A 25603-nucleotide genomic window follows, 5' to 3' on the forward strand; every position below is an offset into this window, starting at 1 on the left:
GAAACACTCATGCAAAGATTTTCAACATCAATTATGGTTGCCACAAATAAAAACAGCACAATATCAAAATTATTACTCAGGCTTGTTCATTTAAATGACTAATTATCTAAAACAATAATTTATGGTCTAATGCTCCATGAACTCTATTTCATGAGGAAATTTGAAAAGGAAGAGACATTAAAGGTTTGTTCAATCAAACCCTTTAAAGCCACACTGATGGCACATTAGGGGCTGTATAGTATTCACATTTCCTTTAAAAGTCAAGATTAATTGCCAAAAATGGGATTCAAAAGTCTTACCTGGTTTTTAGCATGACATTATGTTAGTTGCAGCCAGCTTATAATTGTTGAGACATTCTGCACAGAGGAAAAACAAGATACTGCTTGGAACCTAAAAAAAAGAACAAAAATACTTTTGCTGCAGTTTGAGGAGATCTAGATCTTGCTGCAGTTTCCCCAGCTATTATTGCTTGAGTGATCTACTTACTTATCCTACTGGTTTGAAACTGATGGCTCAGCGAGACACACCAAGAGGGACTTGCATAATTTCTTTGAGCAAAACATAACCAATTTAACACTATTGAAAATTTGATAATGCCCACATTCTTTTGCAAATATATTAGCAAATTTTTAACTTTACAAATATACTAAATTGAAAAATAGAATAAAAATTTCAGTATAACAAAAAGGAAAAAAAATACAACTACTGTCCACTAACTATAAACCTACCCTATAATACAAAATAAACCCTAACACTGTGCAAAGCAACAGCAATAATAAATAATAGATTAAAAAAAAGCAAAAAAACCAAAAAAAAACAAACAAAATACAGAACAGCTACGCTCGACACAAAGCTCCCAAAGGAATGGGAGCATTGTATAAATACCCGTATTAACCCAGGAGACCCCCCTCCAGGGTCCAGGGCTTGACAAACCTAACCATCCTGGTTAAACAAATGCCCTTGTTAAGATAACTGACAAATCTTTATCCAAATAACTCCAGTAGGGCTGCCATGTCTTATAAAAATGGTCGGTTGTGTGTTGCACCATGTTTGTTAAAAATATCCAAGGGAATGTGCTCCATAATTAATTTCTGCCATCCCAGCAAGCCCGGCAGGTTCTCAGACACCCAGTTTATCAGAATATTCTTCCGTGCACAGTATGCAAGAATATTAAATAGCTTCTTCCCATGCCAGTCTACAGATGGTAAATTCAGTACACCTAAAGGGGAAAGATATCAGATCTACTTTGACTTCAATCCTCAATACCCTCCCTACTTCTCCCACCATGGCACTCCAATAAACATGGAGCCTGTAGCATGTCCAGAAGCAATGGGTAAGAGTACCTACACTTATTTTACATTTGGGGCACATTGAAGATATCCCTTTTTTAAACTTCGCCAGATGAACCCTGTGCAGAACTTTTGACTGCGTAGCGCATGTCCTACTGCAGATTGAGATCTTTCGAGCATTCTCCCGTGTTTCAGAAAAGATCTCCCCCTCCTAGCTCTTGCTCCCAGACCTCAACCGGTTAATATCCTGCCAGGCCCTGCCACCCAGCAGGCAATAGAGGGGCACCAACCGAAAGGGTGCTTGTAGAACATAGCAACAACCTCTCTGTATCAGGCTTATAGGGCTTAATGAGAAGCGCAGCCTTCTTCTGGATGAAACCCCCAATCTGAAAAAAATGGAAAAGATCTCTGCTGGGCAAATCGTATTTACGGCTCAGTTGCTCAAAAGACATCATAACCTCCCCCTCAAACAAGTCTCCCAAACTAAAAGCTCCACTCTCTGCCCATAGTTTGAATCCTGAGTCTATCGCCCCTGGTCAAAACGCTGGCATGCCAGCTACAGATGTAAGTGGTAAAGTCTTGGATAAACAACCCTCACTCTGACGCATCGCCCTCCATGCCTTGACTGTGCTCATGACAATGGGGTTCCGGCAGTGTCCATAACGGTCCTCATCTTATCCATGAATAACAGGTTAATAATAATTAGTGGGCGGCACAGTGGTTAGCACTGCTGCCTCACAGCACCAGAGACCCGGGTTCAATTCCCACCTCAGGCGACTGACTGTGTGGAGTTTGCACATTTTCCCTGTGTCTGCGTGGGTTTCCTCCCACAGTTCAAAAATGCGCAGGTTAGGTGAATTGGCCATGCTAAAATTGCCCATAGTGTTAGGGGCAGGGGTAAATGTAGGGGAATGGGTCTGGGTGGGTTGCGCTTCGGCGGGTCAGTGTGGACTTGTTGGGCTGAAGGGCCTGTTTGCACACGAAGTAATCTAATCTAATCTAAGACAGCATTTTGCCTGGGAGGCTTCAATATCCAGCCATATTGAGTTTGGATCATTACCTACCCAATCACAGATAAAGGACAGCAAGGAACTCTCAATTGATACTTCTTCATGTCTGGGAAATCAACTCCCCCTCCTTGAGGCAACTGCAAATTACTAAGTTTGATGAGGGGCCGCCCACGATGCCAGACAAAGGAGCCAAACCATCCCATAAGCTTCCACAGTGTTGGCCTGGGAAACATTACAGCGAGCATATGCATGGCATAAATCAAATGAGGAAGAACATTGATCTTAATGAGAGATATTCAGCCCAGCCATGAAACTGGAAGAGCCTCCCATCTCTGGAGATCTCGCCTAATATTGCCAAGCAAGTGAGCAAAGTTAGTCCGAAATAACAGATCAACTTGGTGGTAATAAAAATGCCGAGGTATCAGAACCCTGCCCGTGACCACTTAAAAGGGAACTTAGGGCCACCTTCAACTTCTGGCACATCCTTAAGGTTCCCCAAAGGCATAGCCTCCGATTTTCAAGGTTAATCTTCTATACCGAAATAGCTCCAAATGAATTGACACATTGTATCAAATGGGGTAGAGAGGTCATTGGGTTCAATAAAAACAGGAGAACATCATCCCCATACAGTACAATCTTGTGTACCCTCGATCCCACTTCTGGAGTGGTTATGTGGACATTCTGACGAATGGCCTCTGCCAGCAGCTCTATCACCAACGTAAACAACAGCAGTGGGAGGGGGCAGCCTTGCTGACTACCCCTACCAATCTAAAATTCCCAGACTTCACCCTGTTAGTGATGACCACGGCCAGAGGGTGGCAATATAAAACCACCTAGCAAAGACCCCACCCAACCCAAACTGTTCTAAGACAAAGATACGGCCATTCCACCCAGCACCCAGTCAAATGCTTTCTCTGCATCTAAGGAAATCACCAACCCCTGAATTGATCGTTGCTGACAAACTTGGATCATATTCAGCAACCTTCTAATATTATTAGAGGACCTACAGCCTCTTATAAAGGAGGTCTAGCCCTCTTCAAAAATATGGGGCAAGACCCTTTCCAACCTCAGTGTCAGGATCTTGGACAGAATCTTGAAATCTGAATTTAATAGAGAGATAGGCCTGTATGAGGCACAATCCTCAGGAACCTTCCCCTTCTTAAGAATTAAGGAAATACTAAATTCTCTCAAAGATGGTGGTAGGCATTCATTAATATAGGAGTGATTGTACATTTCCAACAATGGCCCTGACAGAGTCTCTATAAACTCCTTATAAAACTCACCTGGGAGACCATCAGGGTCGAGCGCTTTCCCACTCTGAAGTTACCTAGCTGCCTCCCGCATTTACTGAACATTAATGGGGCATTAAGGAGAGAGGCCTGTTTCAAGATTACCCTTGGGAGGCCCAGGTTCTTAAAAGTCTCCATTTTAGCCCTCCTGGCCTCGCAACCTTCAGACTGATATAATTCAGAGTAAAAGCTCCAAAACGCCTCGTCAATCTTTTCAGCATCATATGTAAGGACCCCAGTGCTGTCTCTGATTGCAGTAATAGATTGGGGAGCATGCGTTTTCCTAGTCAGGTACGCTAAATACTTCCCTGGCCTATCCCCATAATCTAACAGCCTTTGCCTAGCAAAAGCAAGTTCTTTCTTTGCATTTTGTGTCAGTATTGAATTCAAGTTAGCCCAAAGGGCCATGATCCGCTGTAGCTTAGTCACCGAAGGCCGCTCAAAATGTGCCGCCTCGGCGGCTTTCAATCGCATCTCAAGTAGTCGCTGCTGTTCCTCCTTCTGTCGCTTTCGGCTAGCCAAATAGGAAATAGCTAATCCCCTAGCAAAGGCCTTAGCAGTCCCGCATAGCACAGATAGACTACTAGCCATGCCTGAATTTATAGTCAAGTATTCCTGAAACTCCTTCAAAAAGAATTCCACAAATTTGGAATCCCCTACTTTTAATAGTAAAAGATTAAAAGAATACCTGGTCATAACCTCCTGTTGTAATTTCAGGTGTTCCCGATCATCAAGTTGGGTTTCCTTCTTAAGGAACTTTCCTTCTTAAGAAGGCACTTTCCTTCTTAAGGCTAGAATGCACTTTTTTCCTTTTAACTGGTGAATGACTTTCCTTAATGTTCCAGGTGCACCATTTAATAAGACACTTAGCCATATCCCCTTTGAGACCCTTGAACCCCTCTGCTTACAAAGCGCTGAGCACAAGTAAATAAAGACTCAGAGTCGAAGAACAATATATACAAAAACTTCTCTATCATAACTATAAATAACTATTACTACCAAAAAACTACAAAGAAAACCAACTATAAAACTGTGAATGGAAGACTCTTCCCCCTGCCCATAGGGGGTACTCACCCTACCCACCCCCTCCTTCACAGCTCCTTCAAACCCGGACTGCGCCTCAGCCTTAAGTCCAGAGAGAAAAAAAACAAACAAGGAGGAGATGATCCTTAAAATTAACAGAAAAAAGACAAAGTCTGGATGAGCACTCCACACATCCTTGGCTTCATGTCACCCCTACTTGTAACTAAAAGAGAAACAGAAGAAAAAAAAAACAAAAAAGGGGGAGACAAAGAACATCCACAAAATTTCCCATCAGAAAATCAGGTTATTAAAAAAAAGGAACAACTTATTCCAAGGTCTTTTCCCCCTTTCCAAACAAAAAGAAATTACTAGGGAGAAAGAAAAGAATTTTAATAAAAAAAGAAACGAAAACATGGGAAAAGAAGGAAAAGAGAACAAACATTAACCGTATTCTTCAGGCCAATCCATTTATTTTAAAGCGTCTACCAAGTTTTTAGCTTTATCCGCCGAGTCAAATGTATAAAGAGTCCTCATGGCTAAAATGGAGCACTGCAGGGTATCTCAGAGTACTGGATGCCCAGATTCCTCAGCCTCTTTAACTTCATCAAAGGACTTCCTTTTTCGAATTAAAGCTGCAGAGAAACCCTGGAAAAACATGATTTTTGGCCCCTTGTACAGCAGTGCTTTCGGATATTTTCCCAGGGATCTGGACACTTCTATGACTTTTTGCCTGTCCTTATATGAGTGGAAGTGCACTCGGACCGAGCGGGGGCGCTGCACTGAGCCTGACCTGTGCACTGTAACCCGATAAACCCTTTCAATCTGCAACCCGCTGGACTCTATGTGAAGGCTCAAAAACATCAGCAGCCAGCTTTCAAAGGTGATGACTGGCTGCTCACCTTCAGGGAGCCTAACAATTCGGAGATTTATCCTCCAACCTCGATTTGAGAGGTTGTTGATATGGTCTCGCAAGGCCCGCACCTCTCGCTCCAGCACTTGGATCCCACCTGGATGAGGACTCCATCGCAGTTTCCTAGGTCTTAGTTCGACCCTCCACCTCCTCCAGCTGTTCCCTGAGGCCCTGGGTCTCCTGCTCATGCTTCTGCAGCACGGAAGCGATAGGTTGAACCTGGGCACAAATCCCCCCAAGGATCTCCTCAATTACAGCCCCAACTTTCAAGTCTCTCCATTGCCGCAGCCAATTCCTGAGAGTCTGTCAGGTCCCCAGGGGGTTCAAGAGAGGCTGCTGCTGCAGCAGTCTCTGGTATGCCTGGTGCTGCAGGGGAGTGCCCTCCTTGCTGCTGTTTGCTCAATCCTTTTCCCCTTGACATCCTTCCCACTCCCAAATATTAACAAATATGTGTTCTGTAAGGTTTTAAACTAATGATTCCACCACATAAGTTGGCCAGGGATGACAAAAAAGACACCAGTATGCCTTGGCTGTTAGGCAGAGCTGTCCACAGCAGTTCTACAGAATTGCCGCCATCTTGCAGAGTCCCGTGATAATGCCCATATTTTTAACAGTTCCAAGATTCAAGCTAAGCTGAGCAGAGCTCCCAACTAAAATTTTCAGGAGGGGGTGCACAGTTCCTTCACTGAACCCTTGGGAAGCATGTGAAGCTGCAAGACATAATTAGCCTATATAGCAGACAACTATTCCAAGCTTTCACACTGGAGGTTTCCTAATTATAAAGGCTTCAATGACCTTATAAAATTGTTTTAGGGGATTAAATGCTCCAAGATTATTTATTACATCTATTGTGAAGGAATATTAAAATAATTTGGTCTTGAATATATCTTTTGTCTGTTGTTGCTTATAAACATGGAATACAATTGCAGTCAACTTTAAGTCAGGTCAAAATTGGGTAGGTTAATGGAACTGCCAACTGAAAGTTAAATTTCTTAATGTTAAGAAGTTGTCAGGAAATACAGTGCATGCAGTAATGACAAACAGATACGCAGATATAACATAGAACACTACAGCACAGTACAGGCCCTCCAGCACAAATAAAGATATTGTATCTTTTAACAAATGGAAACAAGACTGATGTTGTATTATATACACACACAAAACATTTTCATTGTTATTTTATTGAACGCCTATTAATTTGAGTGAAAGATAAAAGGTTTTTTTTTAAAAAAGTTTCCTTGCAAACTAAAGGAAAACCTTATTTTCTTCCACAGCTGCCAGTGACAGACCTAGAAGAGCTGAAATGGTCTGAAGGATGTGGTTATTTGGACCTATGTATTGTAAATGTTAGGTTTGGCACGTGCATGTAACACATTGCTTGCAGCTGCATTACAAATCCATGCTAGGAACTTTTTTTTTTACACTGAGCAACATTTTGTGTAAGCACATGTTGTACAACCATGATCCCCACAATCCTTTAACAGAGTGATCACAGTTACCTCTTCCACTACTTACTTACTCTATTATAGTTATGCTTAATATGTGCGCACAAATCTATGGTTATTTTAGTCCCTGGTGTTTAGTTTGACATTTAAAATATTTCACTTAAGGAGCAATGTAAGATCACCACCACAATGATGGCTGTATTCTACACTAGACTTGAAATTTACCTATAAGCATCTGCTACATGAAGGCAACTAATGTAGCACCACAAATGTGGTTATAATAATACTAATTTTGTAAAGAAAGCTCATTACCTTCAAAGCAACACAAGTCCTACAAAACAGCTCCAAGGCCACATAACTGTCCTTGTGAATCCAGTTGATCTTGGAACCATACTGCATATATCTCAAGAATCTCGAAGACTTGAAAACTCAGTGACCATTCCCAAAGATAAACATAAACCCACTAACAATAGTTTCCCAGATGGCATAATTATTCCTACAATCACTTCTCCTTAATTCGACTAAAAATAGTTATAAAGTTAATTATCTCTACTAAAAGACAATGGATGCTCCAGACTTGGGTTGATCTAATATTCTAGAAGAATGAACGATATGACATTTTAGGATAACAGCCATTTTAAAGTTTTGAACTATATAAAATTCAGCAACCATTTTGTACAGAGATCAGAGGAGAAGCAGCTAAACGCCAATGGGAAGATAGACAAAAATATCCAAGGACTGCTGTACTGAACAAGGCTACCAAGAGTCACAACCTACAGTGTTATAAAAGATGGAACAAAGGAGTCTTCACTCACACTCAACCTGTGGAACCAATCTTTGTATCTGTATTTTAGCGAACAGCTGTATTGTTTTTAAATAACCTTCAGTAATAGCTGCATTAAAAAATCTAGTCCAAAGTATAAACTGAGAGTCTGGTTACTATTAAATTGAAAGAAAAACAGAAAGGGTGTTAACTACTAGCTTACATGAACTCTTCACAGACCACTCAAGGATACACCCAGTCCATAATCATGACAGCAGGCAAACTAGAGGGGTTAGCTTTCATTCTGTCAAGACAGATGAAAACAAAATACATATCATTACAATATAAACATACCTGTAGATTTCAGTGATCCGTTTGGTCTGAATCACAAGTGGAGAACTACAGATTTGGATTCAAAAATTACACAAAAAGTGTCAGAATGATCATGGTCAAGAAGGTGGCCATTTGGCCTAATGGGCTCATGTTGATTCTCTGAAGAAATTTTATCAGTAGCATTCCCATCACTCCTTCACCATCGCCTTACAAGTATATTTTCCTCAAGTGACCAAACAATTTCCTTTCAAAATTACTCATGCTCTCAGTTTCTTCCTGCCTCATTAGGCAGCAAGTTCAAAGTCAGTACCCCTTCTGACACGAAAGTGTGCTTTTTGTCACAACCCCGCTATCTCTTAGCATTAGGGAACAGAGTTAAGGATTAGCTAAGGATTAGCCATAAAATAGCTGTTTATGGCAGCTTTATTTAAACCATACATTATCTCTCCCCTTAAACCTTCCCTCAGTCTACATTGTTCCATGGCAAAAAAACACCAGCTTCTACCACCTAATCTTGAAATTAAATCTTGAATATTTCTGGATCCATATCAGTACATCACCTCTCCCAAATCATGGATACATCTATTCTCATGTCCAGACTGCATGCACAACTGGTCGCGTCCAACCAAAGCTTTAAAAAGTTTCAGCATAATACGCCTACTTTTGTAGTTGATATCTATTATGATGAAATCCCATCCGCTTTGCTAACTACTCTCACAATGTGTCCAGTTTTTTTTTGAAAAAAAGTACATTCATGGGATGTTGCTGACGAGGCAAGAATTTATTGCCTGCTCCTAGTTTCCCTGAAGGTGGTGATGATGAGCTGCCTTCTTGAAGCACTGCAGGACTTGCGGTGTAGGAACACCAACAATGGTATTAGAAAGGATGTTCCAGTAATTTGATTCAGTGAGTGAAAAAAAAGATCGATAAAAATTCCAAGTCAGGAGAGTGCGGTGCTTGTACAGGAACTTGCAGGTAATTGCGTTCCAATTTATCTGTTACCTTTGTCCTGTGTGGTAGTGGATTTGGAAGGAGACAACTTGATGGATTACCGCTGACCCATTTTAGAGATGGTGTCTGGGTGTCATCATTCAGTATCAATAGTGAAGGAAGTGAATATTGAAGGTGGCGAGTGCAGTGTCAATTAAGCAAGCTGCTTTGTTTTGGATGCTGTTAAGTTTGAATACTGTTGGAGGTTCAGTCATCCAGTAAGTGGACAGTACAGGCTGTACTGCTATAACACGCAAGTTTGCTTTAACGAAACACAATGACACAACTGACGAATTGGGGACTCTGTTTTTAAAGCGCAAACTTTGAAAGTACAAACTTTCAAAATGCACCTTGGCTGTAACTTGGTTAAATCACCAACACTTCAAGCACTGTTTCTAAAGCACAATTTTTCTGTAACACTGGATTGCACAAGAACACAAACATTGCGTTATAGAAGAACTACCTGCACTCTATTATACTCTTGAATGTACTTTGTAGATGATACAAGCGGCAGTGAGGAGACATGATGAGAGTACCAGCTGCAGAATGCAGTGGTAAGGTCACTGGACTGGAAAGCCAGAATCCCAGGCAATTGTTCTGGATATGAACTGCATATTACGATGGGAAATGGTGAAATTTGAAATCAGTAAAAATCTAGAATAAACTGCTAGCCTAACCCTATTGGGCAACTGCTGTTGATTGTTGCAAAAACAAATCTTGTTTACTCTTTTCCTTGAGGGAAGAATTCTGCCATCTTTAGCATCTGGCCCACAAATAAATGCAGATTGTTGGCAATGCAATTGACCCTTAACTGCCCTCTAACCCGTATCCATGAACAAAAGAAGCAATGCCTTGCCTCCATCTAGATCCTTTAACCACAATATTTATATAGTTAGCCCAGTTCAGTTTCTGGACAAATGGTAACCCCTAGTATGGGGATTCAGCAATCGTAATACCACTGAACATTAAGGGACGATAGTTAAATTCTCTTCTGTGGGGAAACAGCCAAAACATGACAGTTGTGTAACAATGTTACTTGTCTTTTATCTGCCCAAGCCTTAGGCAGTCTTGCTAATTATGGTCTGTTTCAGTTGCAAATTGTGCTTCATGTTGTGCAATCAACAACAAACATCCAACCCTGCATCTTCCTTGCATTATAAAGTGAAGTCGTGGTTGTATTAGCTGGACCTAGGACACTAACTGAAGAACTTCTGCAATTACGATGCCCTGGGCCTAAGATGATTGACGTCCAACAACAAACCACCACCCATGTGTTGAACATGATCCTAACAAGTGAGGAGTCCCACCCCCTCCTAATATTCTTATCCTCTCTAGGTGTACTAGGACTTATTGATGTCACACTTGATCAAATGTTGCCTTGATATGGGGGCCAGTCACTTTCACCTCACCAATGACTTCAGCATTTTTGGACTAAGGTTGTAATGAGGTCAGGAACCGTGTGCCCTGTCAGAACCCAACTAACGTCAGCCAACAGGGTTATTCCACTTCTATTAACTTGCATTTGTAATGACAATGACCCCTTGACCAGTTTGCTCTGATAAGTCATCAGCCAACAGGGCAGTTATTGGCCAGGTCAGATTGGTCTTGCTTTATGTTCACAGGCATACCTGGACAATTTTCCACATTGTTGGGTAGATGCCAGTGTTCTAGCTGTACTAAAAAAAAACTTGGCTAGGGATGTGGCTCGATCTGGAGCACCGACCTTTAGTACTACTATTGCCAGAATGTAGTCAGGGCCAACAGCCTTTGTAGTATCCAGCATCATGGGCTACTTCTTAATATGGCATGTAGAAAATCAAACTGGCTAAGAACTAGCACCTGAGATGCTGGGACACGTGGGGAAAGACTGAGATGATAAGCAGTTCTGATTACTTCAAATACTTCAACCAGAGGTGCTTGTACAGAATGCACTGCCAGAGCAAGTGGTGGAGGCTGGTCGAACTACAACATTTAAAAGGCATCTAGATCAGTATAGGAATCGGAAGGGTTTAGAGGGATATGGGTCAAGCGTTGGCAAATGGGGCTAGATTAATTTAGGATATCTGGTCGGTATGGAAGAGTTGGACAAAAGGGTCTGTTTCCGTGCTGTACATCTATATGTTTACATGTCTATGGCTTTTGCACTATGCTTGCCACCTCCAGCATTGAGTTCCATGAGAACTGATGAGCTTTGATCTGGAAGCAGTGTCAAAATGAATTTAGAACATGAAAGCCATGTGACTGGCAAACAGAGCAGCGCTAGAGACCAACCCATATAAGAGAGAGTTCTTGGAGGCAGTGCAAATGAGCTAAAAGAGTCAAAACACGGGAGGATGTATGAACAACTTGACAACACTAAACAGCTGGGAACTTTATCAAGTAGCCAAATACCGAACTGGTGTTACTGATCAGTCAGTTGAAAAGAAAGATTACAGAGCTATCAGGGCCATTGTGACCCAAGGGTCAGACAACTCAAAAGTGTTCCATGCTAATAATCGCACCCATTTAGCTCAGGTTTGAAACTGTCACTGGATAGAGCTACCCTACTTGGGTTTTAAAAATGCTCAATTTAAGGTGGAGCTGCATAATACCATACATGTTTATAGTTGTGAGAAGAATGCAGAAATTTCTGAAGAAACTCAGCATGTCTGGCAGTATCTGTGGAGAGGAAGCAGTCAATATTTCTGGTGCAATGACCCTTCTTCAGAACTGGGGTGGGCTAGGAGGACTAAACAACAGGTGAAGATGGAGCCCAGATACAAAACGAACAGCAATTGGGCAGACAAAGGGATGGATAATGGTGAGATACAGAGAACAAAGGAGTTGATAGTAGGGCCAATGAGTTGGCTGCAATGATAGCAGCCCATATGGTGATAGGGCTAGAAGTGTCAGGATGGGTAAAAGATATAGGTGGTGAACAGGCCTGAAAATGACTGAAATCTACATCGAGTCCTGAAAGCCATAGAATTTGTCAGGGTTAAAGTTTAATCTCTTAATTTGAATTATCATTTGAGTATTTATGCATGCTTAATTTGCATTGGTTCAGATCTTTGCTTATGTTACTAAGAAAAGACAAATCTTGTTGCAATTTTCCTCAAAGGGAGGCTGGAGAGATAGACAATTTGGTTCATTTGATTATTTTGGCTAACAGCCCATGAGGATTATTACACTTAACAGCAGAAGTGCTCTAGAACAGTATAAAAAACCACGAGCAAAATCAACAATTTACTTTACCTTTTAAAACTGACAAAATATTATAACTTTACCTTTAAAAGTACTGAATTCCATAGGGGCATCTCGCAACAAGTTAAAATGCAGTTGCCTTAATATAGGAAATATGTTGTGAAACTTGAAAGGGTTCAGGAAAGATTTGCAAGGAGGTTACCAAGATCAGAGGGTTTGAGCTACAGGGAGAGGCTGAATAGGCTTGGGCTATTTTCTCTGGAGTGACCTTATAGAGATTTATAAGCTCATGAGGCCAGGGTCTTTTTCCTCGGGTAGGGGAGTCCAAAACTAGATGGCATACATTTAAGGTGAGAAGTGAAAGAGTTAAAAACTAGGAGGGGCAACTTTTCCACACAGGGAATGGTGTGTATATGGAACAAGCTGTCAGAGGTAATGGAGGCAGGTACAATTACATAATTTGAAAGGTATCTGGATGGGTAGATGAACAGGAAGTGTTTAGAGGCACATGGGCCAAAGGCTGGCAAATGGGGCTAGATCAGTTTAAGATATCTAGTCAGCACGGACAGAAGTATCCGTCTCCATGCTGTTTGACTCTATAAATCCATGCTCACTTTTTAAAATCTTTCAATCCATAAGTTATTCAAAAAGCACTTCACTACACATGAATCAAAACAAAAATAATGTTCAATTATATAATCTTCACTCTTTCCCATGCCATCTCCCCCCAATTAATATACCCATTACAGAAACAATATTGCGTACAAGATATACAATCTTAGATTAATGTACTTCTTGGAAAAATACAAAGTCGTGTGCGGTCTACATGACAGTCCCTGGTTACTGTACTGTGTTTTTTTTCTTTCAAATACAGCTGATTGCAACAGGTTTCAGAATTTGTTGACAGAAAGCAGGCCAAGCAAAAAGACAGCATTTGCCTTTAAATAAATGCTCTAGCTCTTCCACTGATGTTCTCTCACTGGCCTCCTACAGATCTTAAATACTGTCAAAAATCAAAATGGTTTATCACAAAATCTCAGCAAGAGGGGGCAGGAAGGGAAAAGCATGGAGAAAATGGTGAGGTTCAGCAATTGAGGCAAGAACAGCTAACTAACAGGGAAGGAGAAATAAAACTCTGGAGAGTGAGTGCACGGTTAGGATCTCAGTTAACTTACAGCATCACTGAACACACTCAGGGCTAGACGGAATCTGCCCTTTTCATGAAAAAAAATGTAAAAAAAAGGTCTGGATCAAAAGATTTCTAGTAATAAGGACAAATAAAAAGATGGATGAGAAAAATCAAACTTTTTCTGCATAAGTGTTTCTTAAAATCAAGACTGTCTGCATTTCTTGCATGTTCAGTTCACAGACACTTCTTAATTCATTCATTGTGGGCATCGCTGGCTGGGCCAGCATGAATTGCCCTTCCTGAACTGACTTTGAGAAGGTCGTAGTGAGCTGCAGGATTGAGCACCTTTTTATAAATTTGGTCACATATTTGAGACACCACTCATTTTTAGGATGTATCAAATAATTAAGACGTACACATATTTTGTGCCCACTGAAGTGGGCATCAGATAATTAGTGACCTAAACTCCCTCCATTACCAAACATCTCCCAATGCATATAATTTTTTTCAAAATTTCTGAAAGTCTCATTTCTGGAAAGGATTATTGAAACTTTCCTGAATCATTAGGCAACAGAGCAAAACACACTAATGACATTCTCTTTCTCTTCTCCATTGCCAGCAACCATTCCCCAGCCTCACCCAAAATCATAAAAGGTTAGTGCCATTACTCTAACTAGTACATTCGCAAAATTTTCTTCAACGCTTCCAAGTTCAAAAATACACCAATATACTGTATTCTCCTTCCCATCATCCCCACTGTACTAAAATTAAGATTCTTCATACAGTTACTGTTTGAGTTACTATGGACTGCAAATCAACTGTTAAACTAAGCTATCAACATTATATATTCACTTACTTTTTTAATAAAAGAGATGCAAAGTCAATTTGTATTTTTTTCTTATCCTATTAATTTTAATTCTGTAAGGGACCAAGGAGACATGAAGCCAGATTCATATCCCCAATTCCTCCTTTAGAAATTACTATTTTCTTCAAACTCACTCAGGTCATATAACATAAACAGAGAGGGAAGAGAGTTTGCAACAGGTTTTTGAAGTATGATTGTAATCATTGCAAACGCAGTATAAAATGCTGGAAAACATGAAGCTGTTTATTTTGGAAGAGAGAACAAAAGAACAGAGTATCCTTTAAATCGAGAAAAACAGCAGTAAACTGCAAAGGGACTTGGGGGTACTGGAAACACAAAGCCAGCACACTGGTATAGCAGATAGTCAGAAAGGCAAATGGGATACCAACCTTTATTACAAGGGTTTGGAGTACAAGAGTAGGGACAGTCTTAGTGGCAACTGCTCGAAGTGCTGGTGAGATCACATCTGGAATACTGAGAGCAGTTTGGAGGAAAGATATAATTTCATTGGAGACAGTTCAGAGAAGATTCTGTAGGACGATTCCTGGTATGAAGAAGTTGTCTCATGAAGAGAGATTGAAGAGGATGGGCCTGTGCTCAGAGTTTAGAAGAATGAGAGGTGATCTTACCAAAACAGACAGAATTCTTTAAGGGCTTGACAGGATAAATGCTGAAAGGATGTTTCCCTTATGGGAGAGCCTAAGATCAGAAACCATTGTCTTAGAATAAAAGGGACATCCATGTAAGACTCAGATGAGAAGGAATTTCTTTTCTAGGAGGCTTGAGTGTTTAGAATTTCTTGAGAGAGATAGTTGTGGGGGCAGAGCGTATATTCAAGGCTGAGATAGACTGATTCTTAACAAGTAGGAAAAATCAAGAGTTATTGGGGAAAAGCAGGAAACTGGATGTTAGGAATGTTGGATCAGCCACTATTCTATTGAATGGCAAAGCAGGCTCAGGGGCTGAAAGGCCCACTGCCCATTTCATTTCTTATTGTCTTATTGCTTCATACAATTAATTTTTATGAAACACCTTTAAATGTAATCAAATGCCCAATACACCTCTTAGGACGGTTAGTAATCTGAATGATACCAAGCCAAATAAGGTTATAATAGGTTAGATGAAAACTTTTTGATCAAAGATTAAGTTAGAGAAAAGAAAGGTAGGAAAATGGAGAGGTCAGAGAAAGAAATTCCAGAGCTTAGAGAATACACAATTGAAGGCATGGAGCACTCAAAAATCAGGATGCTCAAGAGGCTAGAATTAAATGAGTTCCAAGTATCTGAGAGTCTGGAAGTGGTTATACAAATCAGAGGGGGAAAAAGGGTCATATGCAAGCATATGGCGATAAAAGTTAAAAATAGTATAATCAAAACATTGTTATCCAGGGTTTAAAGCAATTCACCGAGCACAAGAAAGTTACTTGAATGGAATGGTGTAAGACAAGGCATGGCTTGGAGAGGGTGGACGCTAGGAAATCATTTCCGTTAGGCGAGGAGACTAGGACCCGTGGACACAGCCTTAGAATTAGAGGGGATAAATTCAGAACAGAAATGAGGAGACATTTCTTCAGCCAGAGTGTGGTGGGCCTGTGGAATTCATTTCCGCAGAGTGCAGTGAAGGCTGGGACGCTAAATGTCTTCAAGGCAGAAATTGATAAATTCTTGATGTCACAAGGAATTAAGGGCTACAGGGAGAATGCGGGTAAGTGGAATTGAAATGCCCATCTGCTATGATTGAATGGCGGAGTGGACTCGATAGGCCGAATGGCCTTACTTCAGCTCCTATGTCTTATGGTCTTAAGACATGGGCAACAGGGTTTTGGATGGTTTCAAGTTTCCAAGGAGGAGACATTTAGCGTCCCAGCCTCCACTGCACTCTGCGGCAATGAATTCCACAGGCCCACCACTCTCTGGCTGAAGAAATGTCTCCACATTCCAAGGTGAGTGTGGAGACCACAAAGTGGCATATTTGAAAATTTAAACATGGAGTTGCATGCAATGGCCCTAATGATGGTGGTTACAAACATGTCACTTCAGTCTCTGATGGTTAGGCGGGGCAGGGCAGGGCGGGCAGAGACAGACAGACTGTAAATTAGCAGCTATTATTTGAGAAAACAAATGCTGAAGATCACGGAAGGTTAGACAGCATCAATGGCGAGAGAGCAAGCTAACATTGAGTCTAAATGACGGTTCATCAGACTGGTGCTGAGGAAGAGTTATCTAGACTCAAAACATTAGCTTGCGCTCTCTCTCTTCATATGATGCTGTCTGAACCACTGTGATCTCCAGCATCTGTTATTTTCAGTACAGACTCCAGCATCTGTAGTAATTTGCTCTTATCATTTGAGAATCTGGTGGTTGCTATGTGATGAAGAAATTATTCCTCCGAGTAAGGCAGAAGTTGGAATATCCATCAACTAACAGCATACAATTCTGATGAAAATGTCATCTTGTTTTTCTTCTTCCAAAGAAGCTACCCAGCCTGTTCAATATTTCCAATATTTTATTTTTGTTACAGATTTCCAATATAGAGTAATTTTGTAATCTCAATTAGCATTAGTTCACAATCTGTAAAAATGCTTGTTTAAAATGTGTATTTATAATTATGCTACAAATAGCAGAATCATTCACAAATTTTTCAAATTTTAGAGGTACATGTGGATTACAGTATGTGCTGTAATTTCCCCACAAGATGAGGCAATTGCCTAGTGGCATAATCACTGGATAATAGTGATAATATTTGCTCATCCTGAGAATGAATTTTTAAAAAATACAAAATTGGACATAAATATTTTAAACCATGAAGGAATTTTCACTTTTTCCAACAAAATGTGCATCAAAAAGTGTACAGAAATGATCTGCTTCCATCCAAAATGCCAATATACATGTACAAACATTTCCAAAGCATTATCCATCCTAGACAAAGAAGTCCACTCATTCGGTAGCACATCCACAAACATTCACTCCCTCCACCACCACTCTGTAGCAGTGTGTACCATCTACAGACGCACTGCAGAAATTCCCAACGATTCTTCAGGCAGCATCTTCCAGACCTATAACCATCACCATCTAGAAGGACAAGAGTTGCAGATGCATGAGAAAATCATCGTTTGCAAGTACCCCTTAAGCTACTCAGCACCCTGACTTTTGAAATATAAATCACCATTCCTGTCATGTCACCAGATGAAAATCTTGGAACTCCCTGCCTGAAAGCATTGTAGGTCCAAACAAACTATATTGGTACAACGCAGCAACCACCACTTTCTCAAAAGGCAACTAAAACAGGTAGTAAATGCTGGCCCAGAAAATGCAGTGTGTTTTTTTAAACTGCTTTGCACTGTACTGTGGATTTGTTGTTTGTCCTGCCGGTTTTCTCCTTTCCTCCAATTTGCTAACATTTGCTGGATATCATTTCTTCAGGTACTAGCAGCCCTTCGTTTCTACCCAAAGTTGCCATTTTCAATGTGCAAGCGTATCATGCATTTCCACAGAAGCCTGAAGAACAGTACTTGGGATCAGAATCAGTAAGCTATCAAGTTCATGAAAAAAGTACTCAGCAAAATTCAGCAGCATGGGAAGACAGAAGGCAGAGATGGAGTACTCTATCGAAAATATGACTTTTGTTTTAGATTGTTATGTAATGGATAGCACTAAAAACAAGATCTATATTGTTAACAAGCACAAACACATTCCAGCTGTATGAAATGTAGCACATTATGTTGAACATAATACAAGTTGATACAATACATAAATAACCAAAACAAATAAAACTTTGGTCATTCACTTGATATATTTTCATCTTGCAACAAATTTCAAAACCATCTCAACACAAAATAGCACTTCACAACTGTGAATTTATTAATTTTACTTGCTGAGGTGTCAGTGGGAGAGCACTTTGTGGCCAGTGACCATAATTCTATTAAATTTAAAATAATGATGGAAAAGGATAGACCAGATCTAAAAGTTGAAGTTCTAAATTGGAGAAAGGCCAATTTTGATGGTATTAGGCAAGAACTTTGGATGCTGCCTGAACTGCTGTGCTCTTCCAGCACCACTAATCCAGTATAAGAACTTTTGAAAGCTGATTGGGGGCAGATGTTCGCAGGTAAAGGGACGGCTGGAAAATGGGAAGCCTTCAGAAATGAGATAACAAGAATCCAGAGAAAGTATATTCCTGTCAGGGTGAAAGGGAAGGCTGGTAGTAATAGGGAATGCTGGATGACTAAAGAAATTAAGGGTTTGATTAAGAAAAAGAAGGAAGCATATGTCAGGTATAGACAGGATAGATCTAGTGAATCCTTAGAATCGTATAAAGGAGGTAGGAGTACACTTAAGAGGGAAATCAGGAGGGCAAAAAGGGGACGAGATAGCTTTGGCAAATCAAATTAAGGAGAATCCAAAGGATTTTAAGGAAAAAAGGGTAACTAGGGAGAGAATAGAGCCCCTCAAAGATCAGCAAGATGGCCTTTATGTGGAGCCGCAGAAAATGGGGGAAAATATTAAATGAATAGTTTGCATCAGTATTTACTGTGGAAAAGGATAGGGAAGATATAGACTGCAGGGAATAGATGGTGACACCTTGCAGAATGTCCACATTACAGAGGAGGAAGTGCTGGATGCCTTTGAAATGGGTAAAGGTGGATAAATCCCCAGGACCTGATCAGATGCACCCGAGAACTCTGTGGAAAGCTAGAGAAGTGATTACTGGGCCTCTTGCTGAGATATTTGTATCATCGATAGTCACAGGTGAGGTGCCGGAAGACTGGAGGTTGGCTAACGTGGTGCCACTGTTTAAGAAGGGTGGTAAGGACAAGCCAGGGAACTATAGACCAACGATCCTGATATCGGTGGTGGTCAAGTTGTTGAAGGGAATCCTGAGGGACAGGATGTACATGTATTTGGAAAGGCAAGGACTGATTAGGGAAATCATGTCTCTTAAACTTGATTCAGTTTTTTGAAGTAACAAAAAGGATTGATGAAGGCAGAGCAGGAGATGTGATCTATATGGACTTCAGTAAAGCATTCGACAAGGTTCCCCATGGGAGACGGATTAGCAAGGTTAGATCTCATGGAATACAGGGAGAATTAACCATTTGGATACAGAACTGGCTCAAAAGGTAGAAGACAGAGGGTGGTGGTGGAGGGTTGTTTTTCAAACTGGAGGCCTGTGATCAGTGGAGTGCCACAAGGATCAGTGCTGGGTTCTCTACTTTTCATCATTTATATAAATGATTTGGATACGAGCATAAGAGGTACAATTAGTTTGCAGATGACACCAAAATTGGAGGTGTAGTGGACAGTGAAGAGGGTTACCTCTGATTAAACAGGATCTGGACCAGATGGGCCAATGGACTGAGAAGTGGCAGATGAAGTTTAATTCAGATAAATACGAGGTGCTGCATTTTGGGAAAGCAAATCAGATCAGGACTTATACATTTAATGGTAAGGTCCTAGGGAGTGTTACTGAACAAAGAGACCTTGGAGTGCAGGTTCATAGCTCCTTGAAAGTGGAGTCGCAGGTAGATAGGATCGTGAAGGAGGCATTTGTATGCTTTCCTTTATTGGTCAGAGTATATTGAGTACAGGAGTTGGGAGGTCATGTTGCGGCTGTACAGGACATTGGTTAGGCCACTGGAATATTGCGAGCAATTCTGGTCTCCTGCCCATCGGAAAGATTTGTGAAACATGAACGGGTTCAGAAAAGATTTACAAGGATGTTGCCAGGGTTGGAGGATTTGAGCTATAGGGAGAGGCTAAACAGGCTGGGCTGTCTTCCCTGGAGCGTCAGAGGCTGAGGTTTATAGAGGTTTACAAAATCATGAGGGGCATGGATAGGATAAATAGGCTAAGTCTTTTCCCTGGGGTCAGGGAGTCCAGAACTAGTGGGCATAGGTTTAGGGTGAGAGGGGAAAGATGTAAAAGAGACCTACAGGGCAACTTTATCACACAGAGAGTGGTAAGTGTATGGAATGAGCTGCCAGAGAAAGTGGAGGTAGCTGGTACAATTGCAACATTTAAGACTCATTTGGATGGGTATATGAATAGGAAGGGTTTGAAGGGATAAGGGCCGGGTGCTGGCAGGTGGGACTAGATTGGGTTAGGATATCTGGTCAGCATGGACATGTTGGTCCGATGGTTCTATTTCCATGCAGTACATCTCTATGACTATCACTTCAAATGAAAATACCAGCTGCAAAACTAGAACAGAATTTCATCACAAATTGAAAATTAAACCCAACTTTAAATTAAGTCTCCTCCAATGTACAACACAACACTAATCCTCTGAATGAGGTCCCTCATACAGCAGTATTATAGACATGGAAATGATGAATACATTAAAACAAAATAATAATTTGTTGCTTTATTCACAAGGGAAATAAAAATGAAATGAAGCAACATCCTGCAGAGATTTTAGGAGACAAATGTTCCGAAGGGTAAGAAAAGAATAAAGATCTGGAAGCAAGACTTCTTCATTTCCTCCCGTTCTGGGAACAGCACACATCAATTCGGGAAAGAGAAATTAAAATATTAACTTAGTGCCTGCCCACCCATGCACTATCACTTCCTCCCCTTCAGTTCAAAACATCCTGTAAAAGAAAGTACCTTCATAGATAGCAACAGGAACCGTTATTAAAAAGAAGCAACGTAGTGTACTAAGTAGGGGAAATAAGAATTGGAGAATGACCTAAAATGAAGACCAGTTCTTTTACACATTTTAATACAGTATACCTGTTTATACTTAATTTCTTTTCAGGAGTCTCATTGGAATACAAATCTTACATTTTTTTCAAAAAAGTGGAACTCATGCTGAGAGTGAAAACGTGAAACTAACATTAGCACTATTTTCTGAGATCTTAAATCAGAAACATGTCCATTGTGTTTTGTATTTAATAATATTATCTCTAGAGAAATATAAAATATCAGATTGCAAACCTGACAAAGAGGGTTACACACTAATAGAAAGCTGATTTAACACAAATTGCAATCAAAGCTCAAGTATTTAACTGTACCAGTTGCGTTATAATAATCATACTTCATTAATAGTTTCTAATGCAAAGAACAATATACTCACCAGCGTGACATTTTTGACAGATGGCAACATTCACACAACAACTAATTATAATTGGAAAAAGCCCCATATTCAGTATGCAAATTAAACAAGTTAATCTACTCTCATTGTGAGCAATTTCTTAGGCTGGTACTTCAAGTGAAAGACAGTAAATACAGCTGTATATTAAAAAAAACTCTGATAATTCAACATATAAACTATTATCGATATTAATACCAATCACTTTTTAAAACAAACTTAACACTGGGACTGGGAGAAACTACCACCCCCAAACAGCAACTAAGAACTTTCCATTCCCATTATACAATGTAGCAAATAACGTTCACCCACTAACACGGTATGTGCAATTGAATTCAAATGAATTCAACTGCACATTTGACAATGTATATTTGCTAATGACTAATCCAGTTTGAGTTATAAGCGGTGATTTCCCACCAACATTATTCCCTTACTCACCAAACAGTAACCAACAAAAACAGATTAAATAATACAAGAAAATCAGTAAATGTAGTCATTGCTCAAGACAAGATAAACAAATCTGGTAATGTCAATTTCTTGATGACTAAGATTTCTTAAATAAAAAAACTTTGGCTAGTTACTAACAAAAATAGTTTTCAAATGTTGTTTTGATTTCATTGTCAAATTAATTCCTTAGTCAACATCCATCAACACCTTATATTTCATAGAGTCAGAGATACACAGCACGGAAACAGATCCTTCAGTCCAACTCATCCATGCCTACCAGATATTTAAATTAATCTAGCCCCATTTCCCTCAAACCCTTTCCTATTCATACACCCATCTAGATGACTTCAATGTTGTAATCATACCAGTTGCCACCACTTCCTCTGGCAGCTCATTCCATAAACACACCACCCTCTGCATGAAAAGGTTGTCCCTCAGGTGCTTTTATATCTTTTCCCTCTCACCTTAAATCTATGCCCTCTAGTTTTGGACTCCTACGTCCCCAGAGAAAAGACCTGTCTACTTACTCTTTCCATGCCCCTCAATTTTATAAATCTCTACAAGGTCACCTCTCAGCCTCCGACACTCCAGGAAAAATAGGCCCAACTTATCCAGATTCTCCCTGTAGCTCAAAGCCTCCAATCATGACAACATCCTTGTAAATCTTTTCTGAACCCTTTCAAGTTTCATAATATCCATTCTATAGGAGGGAGGCCAGAACTGCACACAAAACTCCAAAGTGGCCAAAACAATGCCCTGTACAGCCATAACGTGACCCCCCAACTCCTATACTCAATGCACTGACCAATAAAGGAAAGCATATCAAACATCTTCATTATCTTACCTACCTGTGACCCCACCTTTAAAGAACTATGAACCTGCAACGCCAAGGTCGTTGTTCAGCAACACTCCCCAGGATCTTACCATTAAGTGTATAAGCCCTCCCTTTATTTACCTTTCCAAATTGCAGCACCTCATGTTTATCTAATTTAAACTCCATCTGCCACTCCTCAGTCCAATGGCCCATCTGATCTAGATCCCGTTTTACTCTGAGGTAATCATCCGCTCCATCCACTGCACCTCCAATTTTAGTGTCATCTGAAAACACAGTAACCGTATCTCCTATGTTCACATCCATTGTGTAAGTGACAAAAAGCAGTTGACCCAGCACCGATCCTTGTGACACCAAAGGCCTACAGTCTGAAAAGCAACTGTCTACCACCACTGTCTTATACCTTCAAGCCAGTTCTGTATCCAGATAGCTAGTTCTCCCTAAATCCTATGTGATCTAACCTTGCTATCATGAGGAATCTTGTTGAATGCCTAAAGTTCATATAGTCTGCCCTCATCAATCCTCTTCTTTGTTACTTCTTCAAAAAATATTTCAAAAGCTTTTAACATAAAACTCCCAAGATGCTACACAGGAAGATCATAAACAAAACAAACATCAAACCTCATAAGATATTGGATCAGATGACTGGATAGTAGTTTTGAGGAACATCTTAAAGAAAGAATACCAGTTACAGGGGCATAAAAGGTAAATCTAGAACTTAGGCCTTATGTCTTTCAAGGCATGATCACTCGTTGCTTTTACAGCTACACTCACCAAAGCAATTTGCAACATCAAGTCAAGGGGAAAATTAACATTTACAGAGCATGAGGGGAGAGTGTTGATTGCTTGGCAAATGCATTGCCACGAAGAATGTACTAATAATGATTGATATTTAAATGCTAGAACACACACCACACTATTTCAACTCATTTGTTAGTTTACTTCTCAGGATAATGCCAAAATCAGAGTCAAGCTGCCTGGTTTAAAATTTAAACAAAGCTGACCAGTTAACTGGTATTTTCACCATGACAACACCTCTACCAAATGAGTCCACTTGCCAATCAGCACTTGCTTCTCGTGCAATAATGCATGTTGGTTTCTCCTTGAGCTGGAATTCTCATAAGTTGCCCTAATGTGTGCAAGAGTGTTGATATCACTTAATGAGAGGCTCATTCAGAGAACCAGCACAAACAAGATGAGCTGAAAGACTGCTTCTGCATTTCTCTCATTTTATAAACCAACATTTATGTATTCAATTTATGTTAATGAAAGCTTACTATATATTTTAGCTTCATTCATATCCTATACTGCAACAGTGTTGACACTTGCAAAGTTACTGAATTGGTTGTGAAGCACTTTGGGATGTCGAGGTTAAAAAAGGGCTCTATATAAATGAAAGTCCTTCTGTACAGTAGAAAGGTGCCTGCTGCACGCAAGGACGTAGACTGCTTCAACTGAGACAGAGGAAGAGAATTAATTAGGAGATATGTAGCATAAGTGTGAAAATAGCAATGAGTGGTCTCAGCTGGTTTTAAATTAACAGCAAGTGAACGCCGCCTCCCTCAACCTCTTCCAAATAAAAAGACGATCATCCGTTTCTGCGCTGTTCATGAACTGCAACTCATGATTGCACCACTTTTGCAACAAATGGTTCTGCTGCTCCAGTTGACAGGTTTCCTCCCATCAGCAGAGGCCTAATGCTTTCCTCCTGCAGCCAGCAACTGAGCGGGTGGAGGGTGAAGGAGCTCATCCCTTCATCAAACGGATTTTCCATCGGGACCACTATTAAACGCACCTCCGAGCCCGTTCCCGTCAAAGTAAACGCGAATTCTAATCCTTGCCATAACATCACCTCTTACCTGGGGCTGTCTTCTCTTCCCTCCCTCCTCCCTGCCCCCCTTCACGCCGGCGACAAACATAGACCAGTACCAGCGGCGGACGCAGTAACCATCCCGCTCAACGCCCACCTACCCCACTCAATACGCACGCGCCTCGCTGGCCCGCGGAAAAGGAGCATGGGAGTTGTAGTCACGCTCTCTATACTTCGATCGGGCCCAGCCTATATTAAACTACAACTCCCAGACGTCGCCGCGTCCTCCCCTCAAAGTAGCCTTTTACGCTGTGGGGCAAATGATGGATAATGTTGCTGTATCCAAGTCAGTCAATTAGATTTTTCAATCGCTGATCCAATTTCAGACAATAATAACCACTATACTGTATTGCAGACAAAACGAATTATCTCATTAAGAAAGTTTTCAGGTAGCATCATTCTCCAATCAATAGCAAGCTCTATTAAATATATACGTCCATGTTTCTTCCATTAATTCTTTTTGATAACATTTAATGCATACAAATTTAACAGGAATGATTAATGGGCAATATCTGTAATTGTGTTAAATAGTCAAGAATTATATTGAAAGAGAACTATGATTCTTAGTAGGATCAATATGCACTACGCCTTGCTGATATAGGGCACCATAAAGCTAGTAATATCAGTGCTGCCATAAACACACCATAACATGGCACAGGAAGACATGATCAAATTGTAAGACATTTTCGTTAGATTATACCTTGATATTTGTATCTTTTGATTAAATGATGGGTTTGGAGAGTGGCACATAAATTTAAACTGGTGCAGAATAACTTTGAAACTTCTTCATGGAGAAACTTGAATTTGGTTTCCAGATAAACAAAACTCCAGAATAATGTAATAATAGCTGGAGGCAGAATGTTGTTTGGCTGTTTTGGAAGATGGATCAAGATGATTTAGAAAACCTCCTTATCCATAAGAATCTTGCAAAAATAAAATTCCCTCACAGAGAAATATATTGTAGTTTCAACTCTTGTCACATAAATTAGTAAAAAAAATACAATTTGTTATATGTCAAGTAGTTTGAATTAAATATAAATAAAACCTGAAAAGATTATCATTATTTTTCCCTTTAGTAACTACATTCACTCAGGTTAACGTTTCATCATGTATTGAGTCACTGTGCAGCATTTCCT

The 25603-nt window shown here is 40.3% G+C and overlaps 1 protein-coding gene across 13 annotated transcripts in view; it reads right to left on the reverse strand.

Annotated features, from left to right (window-relative positions):
* The window catches only part of LOC140481199 (inositol polyphosphate-4-phosphatase type I A), a 203901-nt gene extending 179332 nt beyond the window's left edge, over positions 1–24569 (reverse strand). For 11 of the 13 annotated variants that reach the window (XM_072577026.1, XM_072577023.1, XM_072577022.1 and 8 more), the window contains exons 1-2: positions 24457–24569; positions 300–390 (exon numbers count right to left, since the gene is read on the reverse strand). The gene's annotated coding sequence lies outside the window, so the exon portion shown is untranslated. The remainder of the gene's footprint in view (positions 1–299; positions 391–24456) is intronic. The other 2 variants (XM_072577018.1, XM_072577015.1) reach the window with 1 other exon arrangement.
* Between the last annotated feature and the right edge of the window lie 1034 nt (positions 24570–25603).

The sequence above is a fragment of the Chiloscyllium punctatum genome, chromosome 9 (genome assembly GCF_047496795.1).
Source record: "Chiloscyllium punctatum isolate Juve2018m chromosome 9, sChiPun1.3, whole genome shotgun sequence".
Classification (NCBI taxonomy): Eukaryota; Metazoa; Chordata; class Chondrichthyes; order Orectolobiformes; family Hemiscylliidae; genus Chiloscyllium; species Chiloscyllium punctatum.